Raw genomic sequence first — 12,772 nt, 5'->3', positions numbered from 1 at the left:
TCACAAATGCTGCGTGCATTGGCGCATTGTTTTGATGCGAGATGAATCCTTTGTCCAATTTTCTGCTCCTCTTGCACTTCAATTCTTCGCGGAAACATCTCAGTAGGTTCGAAAAATATTCGGCATTGATAGTAGCACCTTGTTACAGGAAATGAACCATGGCCACCCCTTCTGTATCTCAGAGGACGGATGCCATGACTTTTCCAGACGACTTCTGCAACCGAAACTTTTTAGGAGGGGGAGAAGAGGAATGCTCCCACTGTTTCGATTGTTATTTTGTTTCGGGGTCAAAGTGGTACATCCATATTTCGTCAGTCAGTAGTGACATACCATCCCCAAAGCTGGGCTTCATTAGCTTCAAAATGCTGCACAGTCTCATGACAACACCTCACCTTTTTTTTTTTTTTTTCGCTACTGATCTATATTCAGCGCTTTAGGGACCCACCTCGAAGAAACCTTCATTCCTAAAACATTCACCGCAATATCGGGAGCTCATGGAAGAATGTTGCCTCAATGTGCTTCAGTGTTATTCTACGATCTTTCATAACAGGCCTCCCATTGCGGTGTGCATCTTCAACACTGGCTCGTCAACGCTTGAATGCTGCAACCCAGTTTCTGACCGGGCCGTATGAACGATAAGACTCCTGTAATGTTTGCTGTTCTTCATGAATTTCTTTCGGAGACATTCTCTTCAAATGAAGGTACTCAAATGACTACACAGTGCTTGATTCTCTCAACAGCCGCCATCTTAATTCACCTTCCACACTTGAACGCCCTCTGTAAAAGAGAATATACATGTAGTTACAAACCTGAAATCTGTAACGCGCAAGAAGGGTCACAGCATACATTGGCAATATTGTCTTTCATGAAAACCTTTGCGATCTATATTGGGCTAAAAACTGTTTCAGCCCCTCTCTTAGCTTCCTTTTTTTTTTTTTTTTTTTTTTTTTTTTTTTACTCAATGACACGTGCTTTCAAAAGATAATCTTACCATTAAGTGCGTATTTTACTTATTCCAAAAATAATCTGATAAACAGTTTGTATATTAATAAATAACGTTCATAAACATCACCTTTCTGAAGTATTATCAGATTAAAATTACAAGAGGATATAAAATACTGTAATTGTTCCTTAAATTGTACGACAGGCCTGTAGTAGAAATATCTGATACGCTAATGAAATAAAAAAAAAAAAAAGCGTTTTAAAAGAGGAATATAAATAAGCTGCCCTTTTTTTTTTTTTTTTTTTTTAAGTAGCGTCATTCCAATGCCTGTCATGTCTTTCGCTAACTGTTTAGCAAAGTTTTAGATACACAGCTGTCCTGACATATATAAAAAAAAATTAAAAATGCTTACACAAAGAAATGTCAGCTTCGTTTTTCAGGTGTTGTCGAAATGTTAATGAACTTCTAACCAGCGGAACCTCAAATCGGTATTCCAACGGAAGATGTGACAAGGACTCCCTGGGAGGCTGTCGTGTCGGTGTATGTGAGACGTGAAATGGTGCCAAGGATGACACCGTCCCGGAATATTTTAGAGTCTGGTTTTTCGTTTACCTTCGAATTCTAAAGGATGAAGTAGTTAGAGGAGAAGAAAGGGGAAAGCGTCGAGGAGGGTGAGGGGAAATAACAACTATCCATCACTGCTTCCTTTGTTGATAAGTGCGTTGCGCATATATATATAGACGCGAAGATAACTTTTCGCAACTTGTGAAGACAAGCAAAGATGACGAACATCCTCTTGTGACAGGAAGAACACTTACAGATAGCAAGATTGGCTTCTTCCCAAAAGAAGAAGAAGAAGAAAAAAATGGCGGAAAAAAAAAAAAAAAAAACACGTGACGTTCCTAAGAAGTAATCGAGTTATACGAACCTTGATATGATAGAATGAAGAGTTTCAAGAAATCGATCTGTCATCGTCTGATACACGATGAGATTGTAGGCATCATTTCGGTGTTGAAAGGATTGGTGTTAGTATTCTGTAACATTCGTTTATATGTGCTCAGTGCTGCCATCTGAACTTTTATAGCATTTTTTAAGCTTATTTGCAAATAGTTTCTGAAAAAATTATAAACAAAAAAAAAAAAAAAAAAAACAGGGATGTTGCGTTTGAGCCCTTGCTGACACCGAAGTACTTGAACTTTTAGCAGACCTTTCCCGTCGGCTTACGGACATAAACAATTACAGTGAGGAGGCTGGATAACAGTTCCCGGATCTGGGGAGGAAAAGGAAGGAGGGGTAAATCGGAAGGTGTGATCCAAATAAAGAGAGCGGAAACTACGTTTATCGATCTCGAGGGGACTTACGGGCGTGAACTACTTTTCCGTCAGTCATGCAGTTTCTGCTGTCATTCTTATTTGCTAACGTCATTCGAGGGGGAAAAAATAGTTCCATTCATTTATATAATCGGGATTTTTGGCAGCTTAATGCCCTTTTACGTCACACTTCAAAGAAACCTTGAAGCTAAAATTATGTACAGACCTTAGAAAAGTTTGAGTGGAGGAGGTGGCACCAGGTAGCGCTATCTTCGGGGTCATTAAACGTTCGGTGAAAGAAAGCACGAACACGAGATTACAAGGCGTAGCTTATCTCCTAAAGATTGTTGGATCCTAATATAGACCTCGACATTCTGTTAAAACACCCATTGTACATATATCAACTTGTATAATTGATTTACAAAATCTTAATTTTTCAAAAAAAATATTTACTGCTAGGATAATTTTGTATTTTTATACACTTTAAGCGTGCATAAGGCTATCACCTGATAAGTAACTTGACCTTATCACAAAAAAAAAAAAAAAAAACAACCCTTCCAGTCTAATATAGATCAATGAGGCGTACCTGTAGAATATGTATGATGGCAATTTTGTAACTGTTTTGTATTAGTAGAACCTTGGTCCTCTATAAACATTATTATTTATTTTTATATATAAATTCTTTTTGGTTCGTAATTTTAGTGGCATAAGTTACACTGAAGAAGTGTTACAGGAAGTACCACAAAACGTCCAAGAATAATCAGCAATTTTTTAAGAAATTAAAGGCAAATTATACTCCCCGTAAACATTACTTTTCCCTCTCCATAAGGCTTTCTTTAACAGCTTTTACTTTTTAAAACTATCATTATTTTTTTAAAAATATTGTAGTATGTAATTTTTTTTAAGTCTTTACAAAGTTCGAATAATATAGTAATGATGTCAGAAAAACGATAATGCATTACTGTTCTGACATCATTACATACCATTGGAAAAATTACTTTAAATGATCTGTGCAGATGCAGGCTATAACAGTAATTATCCTATTTTAGTCCTGATACTGCCGCTAAAATTTTAAGCAGTTCACGAAGCACAAAAAAAAAAAAAAAAAACTTAAATATTAAATTTAATTGGGATCCTTTGTATGTTTTTCAAATGACACATTGCATTTTTGATAATGGCGCCCTCTCACTTAGACAATGATATTAATTAATATCGCGTACTGATTTAAAGTGAATTTATTTTTAAATTAAAAAAAATTATTTAATCAAGAGGAGATTATCGATTGACAAATGTCACAAAATGTTTTATTTATTAATGGAAATATTTACTTCGTGACATCTGTTAACTGATAATGACGCCGCCTTGTTTTGAATTCTTAAATTATTTAATTTTTTAAACTTAATTTATTTTAATTAGAAAAAAAAAAACACTCAAGGCCCAACACTCTCGGTTTCAACCTAGAGACCCAACAAAGTTGGGTCTCTAGGTTGAAACCGAGTTGTCCTGGTCTTGGATATATTGTATGCTTATTACTATCAGCATTCCTTTTAACCTGTGTATTTCTCTCAGTGCTGTAATAAGTTAAGATTTTTATTACGCATACCACCTGCAATGTCTTAATAAACACCCTTTGTTACAGTTGGCTTTCGATCCATTAGGTCTCGCAATTACTTTTTCAAGTGCTTATTATATTTGATTCCTGTTAACTGAAGTCAAGTCCTGTATTTCCGTTCATTTACTTTTCACTAAATCCACCGCCGGATGAGTGGAACGTGCGGTTACATCGTTTTCTGAAACAGGAAGTATCAAACCAATAACATTCGCATACCAACTGTCGGGGTCCTTGCTGAACGGAAACATCGAAGACAGGACAAACTTAAAACGTAATCAAATGAAATAGCTGCTTACGAAAAATTAAAAGAATTCAACACAGACTTTCTAAATCTTGTTCTTTTTAATATCCTCAATTAAACCTTTCAGCACTCTTGTCATCCATTTTGCTAAATGTAACCTTCCCTCCTCTTTGTCCCCACTTCACATCATTCATATGCACACTGTAATGAAATTTTTCGTCCATATACCGGGATAGACAGTTAACCCAACAATAAGTGTTGGTTGAGCCGACCACAGCTCAAATTCCTTCAGTTTGTTTATAGTATTCCTGGAGTTAATATAGGGCGCCTCCGTAGCCAGGTGGGCAGGAGCAGCAGTGCATAGCACACGCTTCTTGATTAGACCGTGGTGGTCACGGGTTCGAGCCCGTGACCACCAAATACGGAGGATGCGGAAAGGTCAGGGAATGACCACCGCATATCCCCGGAGCAATATGGCCTTAGTTGCTAATGCTCCTAAAAACCAAATAACAAACAGTTAATATAGGTTAGTTTGTATTTTATTACTTTTTTACTACCCTGATACATACCTTAAGTTAAGTTTTCCCTGTAGCCTATGTCTGGTGATGACCTGAACGCCTGTTTCTTTCTGTGCACATCGTAAATAGAGGTCTTACACAAGTACTTTTTCTCTTCCCCATTTAGCAGTTTATCTTAATCCTTGTACGGATTAGCAAAGATTGTTTCTTCTCCTCTTTTCAAACGAATTCTGTCTTTAAGTCCGCTTTCTGTCCGCTTTGTCAGTTTCCACATGGACAACCACAATCCTCTCGATAACTTTTAAGAACTTGAAGGTCTATTTATGAATAGCTGGTTGGTACACCTGGGAGACACTCTAGTTATATTCATACATCTTGATTCACAAAAAAATTCCCATTTTTTTCCTGACAAATGAATCTCCCACTAAGGTTAGAACCAGAGTAGTCCTAGGAGCCGATCTTTCGGGAAAGCATCACCTGGAACAGTGCTGGACACGTGAATAACTGGCGAGTCCAAATTTATCCCTTTCCAGCCTGTACCAACTTGCCTGCATTCCCCCCCCCCCTGCGACATTGGGGCCGCCCTGGAGTAACCATGCTGTTGCATCCCAGTAAACCCAGTCTTGTCATTAGTAGACAGTTCATAAACATACCACAGTCAAAAGTAGCTGACGTACCTAAAACCCAACAACATACGATAGTCAATATAAGAAATGGTACCGTGACTCACTGGAGAATCACTAGTAGAAATTGTCCCTTGAGTCATGCTATGCTTTCCATTTCTACTAGAAATGGTATTTACTTTTAGGCAAAATTTGAATTTAAATAATATACAATAAAATTATCAAAGATTGTTTCTAATATAAATTTTAAATATAATATTAGTCATATGGTGCAAAGAAGCCCTAGGCTCACCAGTGAAAAAAAAAACAAAACAAAAAAAACTAAAAATAAGTATAATAAATAAATAATAAGATAAACTGACTACCTCTTCACCTGAGGAGGAAGCCAAATATCCAGTTGACCTTTGAATTTCCTCAAGCCGAAAGCCTCCTTTACTCCTGTAAGCAACTTATTTCAGTAATGAACAACTCTCTGGCTAAAAATATAGAATTATGAACAACAAATAAACAGAAATTACAAATATACAATAAGATTTAATCAAAACTTCAATCTTTTTAATCTACAAAATAATGATATAACAGGAGGATGTTTAAAAAAAAAAGTGCCTTTTTTTTTTTTTTTTTTCCTCTCGCCTTTCTTGGACTCATTTCTACATTCTTAGCCAATTCTTTAACAGCCGTGAGTGAACAGGAAAAAAAAACGCTTAATTTCTCACGTTAGAGGGCACTAGCTCACTTCCTGTCTATTTCATACCTTATTGATTCTGGTCTTCGTACTGAAAAGAGTTCTGTTATATCACATACATAAATAATGGAGGTCGGAAGTCATAAAGAAAAACTTGTAGTTATAAACCACTTTTTTAAAATTCAGTCTCTGTTGGTATATTTGCTATAATTTGATCACTGGCTTCATGCAACTCTATATACGATTGCAAGAGTAATTCTAATGGGGAATGTTTCTATTGTGTAGCGTTAGTTGTTACTTTGATCGCCAATGGATGCATGGACAGAATAATAATTAGATAATTTGGGGGTAGGGGGGGTTGATTTAACAAGAGGAATTCCCACCATATAAACGAAGTAGCAGCACTCCTCCGATAAGGATCCACCAAGAAATGACCCCGAGGCAATTAGTTGCCCACCGGAGGATTACGTGATAGGGTGGGGAATAAAAGGGGTCCTCTGGGAGAGTTGGAAGAGGGTGGTTACACTGCGAATCAGTTGGAGTGAGCTAAGAATATCAATTATTAGAGACGGGAGGGGAAGTCTTGCCTGCACGTGACGGGAACTATAAACAGACCGGCGTTCTTCGTGCATGACCGGGGCGGGGGATCCCTAGGTTCGAAAAATTACCCTGGAGGGATACATCTACACTACTATCTCGCGTGCGATCCGACATGCCAAGCGTGTCGGAGAACAAGAGCGGCGATGACAGCCATGTACCAGCCCGAGGCCATAAGAGAGTAAGCAGTTCGCCTGTTGCAGCCGCTTAATATGCTCGAACGACTGCACTCGGGTCAAGTGGCGGAGGGAAGTACTACGTTAGGCTTAACTATTCCCACTAAGCAGAATTCGCCCCGGAATACTGTTTTCTTTTTTCCCCCCTATTCGCGTTTTTCTTTTGTATTTTTCTATAGGTTCCTTGCGTTGTGTAATACGCATTTCCTCCATTTGGAAGAGCTGGCATAACCCGAGGAGGAGGGTAATCCCAATGTTGGTAGCTACATTGGTAGCTTTGTAATTTTCTTTAGCACCAGTGTTCCTCAGTGGGATGCATCGACACATTGCTTCTTACGTAGATTACATTAAATGTTATTTTGAAATATTAATTGCAAACCACTCTTATTAAACAACCGGGCTCTCTCTCTCTGAATTAGCAGAATGGCTGTAAAGCAAATCATTTGTTATTAAACATTTCAAAATGTAAAATCATGACTTCTGCACACCCCATCAAAATCAGACTAATGCACGATGACAATATAGACAATCAAATCGTATCAGGTGTGGACAGCCACAAGAGACCTGGGTGCCATATTTTCATCCAACCCTTCGTTTGTTCCTCATACAATAGAAATGAAAAAAAAAAAAAAAACATCGTACGGTGTTTCGAGGTACATGCACAGGTTTGCAATTCAATTTAAAAACCTTGCGTTAGTACGACATTTATTCTTATCCTCGGTCTTACCCATTTTGGAATTTGCTGTCCGGATAAGGGCGCCGACTACATGATAAACTAACTGAATCCCTGCAGAAAAGAGCTATTCGACTACTGTTAAAAGCTTAGCACTTTCATGGAAAGTATTACCCGATGTATCTACAATGATTTTCATCAAAATATTTGCTCCCTCATAGACGAGTTTCGATAAAACTCCGCTTTATACACGAGCTATTTAACAATATTTTAGATACGGGGGAAGGGGGTCAAAAAAGATTTGTATTCACCCAGAAGTAGTTATGAAAGAAGGTTGAAACAAATACCTTGTACTACTTTTTCAACAGAGCCACCAGACAAAATGACAAACTTTTGCCACCTCTCAATACACTTCCGCAGGCCAGTTTTTTAGAAGTCCTCTGATTGTCCTTCAGTCAGAGGGCTTCGACAAAACTCGGCAGCAGAAATCACATCATCAGCAACAAAGAGTTTTTTTTTCCATGAAGAAAGGACTTCAGGGCAGAAAAGTGGAAGAAATCCAAGGCTGCAAGGTCGGGGGAATAATCAGGAATGCGGCAATATTTGAAACCCACATTTGTGGGCACACCTCACTGCAGAAAGGAAGGGATGCATAGGGGCATTGTCGTGGAGCAGGCGCACACTTTTTTTCACCTTTCATAGTCTTTTTTTTTTTTTTTTTTTTTTTAATGGCAGCATGTAGCTTTATGAGGAGGCCGGAATAATACTTCGCCGTTACAGTATTACCATCGACAACGTTTCATGTGCACATTGTGTCCTTTCCTTCTTCTGGTAAGAGGTGAGAAGTTTGGGAACCCATCTAGCAGCGCACTTTACTCATATGCAATTTTTATATGCTCTCTACAGACCCTACACTAGTTTGGAGTTCTGCAGCTAGTTCTTTGGCGCTAATACGGCGATCTTCCAGGATTAATGTCTCAATTTTCGCAACACTTTCCCTTCTGTTACAGTTGGGGCCTCCTGGGATTTCAGGGAGTGAGTTTCTTCCACATTTGAACTGTTTATACCAATGTGCAATACGTGGGCAGTCTTTTCCATAAACAGCAACCACTTCTTCGTGGATTGTTTTGAGCATTTTTCCTTGCAAAAAGTGGAACTGAATTGCTGATCTGCAAACTACTTTATTCATTGTGACACTTAACTTCATTCAGCACAGCAAAGAAAGAAAAAAAAAAAAAAATGAATTGTCAGATCGAAACCAAAATCAGTGTGGTTGCTAAAGAGATTTCCAGGTATCGAACAAAAAAAAAAAGTACATATTTCTAGCACTACTTTTGGTGAATACAAATCTTTTTTGAACCCTCCTCGTAGGTATTATTTATCCGATGTGTTTTATGTGGTTCCTTTTACGAACTTGAGTTCCTTCGTTATTTTCAGCAAAGTTCCCTACTAATTATGGTAAAAGTAACCCCTTAATTAGTGGTCTAATTCTACTGAATAAATTAAATTATTTATTTTGACATAAATACTTTTGTCAAAATAATTTTCACTAACTTTTTGCTTTGCTGCAAAGAAGCATTTTTATACCATTAAAAGCATTGCACATTTTCTTATTGTATTTTATTTGTAAATACTGTATTAATCTTCTGTAAATATATATATTGTCTTGTGACCTCACTTAGTGCCTCCGTCGTAGAACGTTTCCCCTCTTTTGTGTCCTTTGAAGCTATTACACTCAGGAAAATAGGGAGTGATCAGCACAGGTTAAATCTGGAAAATAGGGTGAAACCATAACTCACTCTTAAGAGAGTACATACCTGTCTACCTTTCTCAGTCATCATAAACTGACCAAGCACACATGGCTAATCAAAATACGGTTATCTACACTGGTGTTCAAAGAAAGTGCATCACCCCTTAAAATTGTAATTGTCGTCCGAATAACGTAAGTATATGGCGATATTTCCTACAGATTGCATCAAATAAGATTGACACGCGTAGGTGATGACGTAATTTACATAAGCTGTTACTTTCAGCTATATGAGCACGCCCTGCAAGAGTTGCAGTCATTCCTTGCTTGTGTCAGGATGGTGAGTTGCGTGCAGTTGACGCCACTAAGAAAGAGTGCTAGTGTTGCTTTACGTGAGGAAGGATGTTCTTCCTGTCATATTGCTTATAGAGTGTCTTGTAATCAGTCGACAGGGAGCATATTTCTTTCCAAACTCAAGAATACTGGTTCTGCTGATAGGAAAAAAAGGAACCGTATGCAAACGAGTCTCTACGCCAAAACAGGACCGCGTTTTGAAGCGCTTGTGCCTTAAAAACCGTAAAGATTCTTTGTCTGAGCTGAAAAAAAAATGGGAAGAACATACAGGAGTGGTAGCAAGTGCAGTAACAGTCAGAAGACGCCTTTTCAAAAATGGACTAGTAGCCCATCGTCCTAAGAAGAAGCCCCTCCTCACAGAAAAAATGAAAAAGGCCCGATTAATTTGGTGTAAGGAGTATGTCAAATGGACCCCCAAGCAGTGGCAATCAGTTATTTTCTCGGATGAGAAGAAATTCAACCGACATGGCTCTGATGGGAGACAAACGATTCGACGGAGGCGTGGTGAAGAATACCATCCAGACTGTATGGTGTCTACAGTGAAATTCCCTACCAGCAAGATGATATGGAGGTGCATTTTGTATATCGCGGAGTAGGTCACCTGCAGTTTATAAAAGGTTCCGTAAATGCCAATGAATACCTGGCTATATTGGAAGGCAAATTGCTGCCAACCATTAGAGACCATTTCAACCTGCCAAGTAACTGCATCTTTCAGGATGATTCTGCTCCTTGTCGTCCGGAAATTGCATTATCGGGCGAAAAGTGTAAGTAGGCACTTCTGTAGTTACTTTAGCTTCATTTCTGTATTAGATGTTCGACAGTAATGTGCTTACATTTGTTACAGGCGAAAAAATGGTTGGAAGAACGGTCTATTACAACTGCTAGCTGGCCAGGAATCAGCCAGGCCGGACCTGAATCCTACAGAGAACTGTTAGCATCGTGTGGAATCTGCAGTTGCCAGAAAGAAACCAAAGACCCTTCGTGAACTTCAGGAAGCCATAATTCGGTTTGAAATCACGAACTATCAGTTGATTATCTTCAGAAATTGATCTTGACAATGCTTCGACGGTATGCTGCTGTCATCAGGGCCAGAGGCAGTTCAACTAAATATTAGTTTGCACCTGGTGAACTTATTTTTTCTGTTTAAAATGATAAACTGAAGCAAATTGAGGGCTTCTGATAACATTTCAGCCATAATTGTTTTGTTTACCAAAACTTTTGTATAAAGGTTGCAAATTCTCATTTTGGAATATTTTGATTTTTTTTTTTTTTTTTTGTTAGTTGTTGGCGCATCGGCTTCTGTGGTCATAATACGCTTCCCAAAGTTTCTTTTTTTTTTTGCATTTTACTCTGATCCAAGCCCGAGACGGGATTCGAACCCGCGATCTTTGGGCTGCCAGGCAGGCGCTTTACCCACCTGGTTAGCCCGGTTGGCGAATATTTTGAGAGCGCCTGTCAAATATTACTTAGCTTTGCCTTAACTATTAATAAATATCTTTTGTTTATATTTCTATTTGTTATGTTAGTCATTAATGTAACATACCATCGCGAAAAAAAAAAGGGTTAGAAATGTGAAAATCCTAGGTGATGCACTTTCTTTGAACACCAGTGTATAATGTTCCTGCATGCAGAATTAAAACGAACATAGGCATTATTCAGCAGATGTTTCAAAAGATCTTTCCTGGCAGAATCGACACGTATACAATAGCTAGTTAAAGGATTTATATATTTAGAAATTGTTCAGCCCATGTCGAGATTTAATAAAGTTGTGTACCATAAATGAACAAATTGAAAGCACAAAAAAGGACACGATGAACGCGCGTATCGTTAAAGAACTATCACATCATAAAATCTGTATACTGATCTTCTGAAAATGAGGTTATTCAGAAGATCAGTAGGAAATATACCGTATTTCCTTTGCGACAGCACATTCTAATGTCGGGCTTATGTACGGTTCTTGCAATTCACCTTCCTAAAGTATTCCTCATGTTCCATAGGGTTCAGGTGGCACAGTATTTGTGATGGAATTCAGTATTGCTGCGCCGTCCTCCCCACACCCGGCGGAAAAGAATAGAGTTCGGGTCCCATCGATGATATGAGGAATTTTTTTTGAGCCTTTTTCACAACGTGGTTGAGTTAGACGGTCTCAGGTGAGGATAGCATAGCTTTTGATCCCGGAAACTCGGGGTTTTCGTCCAGCCAAATAGAAATTCGACATTAGAATTCATCTCAGAACAGCCTCACGTCCGGAGTATAAGATTCACTATTGCGTTGCCTGTTCGAAGACACGGAAGGGGGTATCCGGCTGTTAATGATGATGATTTCCGTATTATTCCCCGACCAGTAAATCGTCCTTTTGCAGTATGTTGTATGGTTGGTATCGGCACCACATTCTCCTCTGATGTAACATTGATAATAGCTCTTCAGGATAAATCTTTATTTATCAGAGAACAGAATTTTCTCCATTGTTCAGTGTCCCAACCCGTAGTTTGAGATAACATTCGCGGAGGCATTGAAGAACCTGGTGACCACACGTGGTTAGCCTAACTCCATCCTTCCAACTGTCTACTGCTGGCAATCATCCACATATCTCCTCGCCACATTGTAAAATCCTATTAAAGAAAACGTTTTCTCCTTTAAGGAATAAAAGCCATTTTAGCCAATTTCTAGAAAACTATGAAATTCGCATTTTGTAGATCTTTTATGTGCTTTTTGTGTGCATCTTCTTTTATACTTCATTGTCTCAAAACAATGGGGGAAAATACGTGCAACTTCCTTAACTTTTTCACATGGGTGTAATTATCTTTTGTGTAATTTAAGTTTTTGACATACTTTAACACAATCTTTTAAATAGCTGTGAATGCAAAAATATTACAATTCTTTCAGAATATATTCCAGGCTATTGGAGGCCATTTCAGGAGAACAGCCTCTTCTTTTCTTGGCCTTTACTGGTTTTTCTTCCGCTTCCTTCTAGGGGTATGATTAGTTTTCTTTAATTCTTAAAGAAACTGGGTTCTCAGTCGATTAACGAGAGATTTTGTACGTTGTCATGACGATCGCACGGGTAGGTTTCTCGTTCATCGTCCGAAATCAAAGTCTGTCCGATGAAAGTTTTATAATTCTCCATAAAACGTTAACGGCACTGGCAAACTGTCAGAACAAAGAGTCTGGATGATTCACGGAGAGCTTCATGACGTATTAATGGCGATCCGAGTCGTGCCCATGTGAGCGACATAATTTTACATTGTCGGTAAAAATGTATGAGCACAGTTGATGGACGTCTCTGCCTGCAA

General features: G+C 38.4%; 1 protein-coding gene across 1 annotated transcript in view; it reads left to right on the top strand.

Moving 5' to 3' along the window:
* LOC150085248 (transducin-like enhancer protein 4) overlaps positions 1–12,772 on the top strand; it is a 136,315-nt gene that overhangs the window by 22,118 nt on the left and 101,425 nt on the right. The gene's annotated exons all lie outside the window — the stretch shown is intronic.

The sequence above is a fragment of the Mastigoproctus giganteus genome, chromosome 5 (assembly GCF_048544385.1).
Source record: "Mastigoproctus giganteus isolate SK-2022 chromosome 5, ASM4854438v1, whole genome shotgun sequence".
Classification (NCBI taxonomy): Eukaryota; Metazoa; Arthropoda; class Arachnida; order Uropygi; family Thelyphonidae; genus Mastigoproctus; species Mastigoproctus giganteus.
This window is presented reverse-complemented; position numbering and strand designations above follow the sequence as displayed.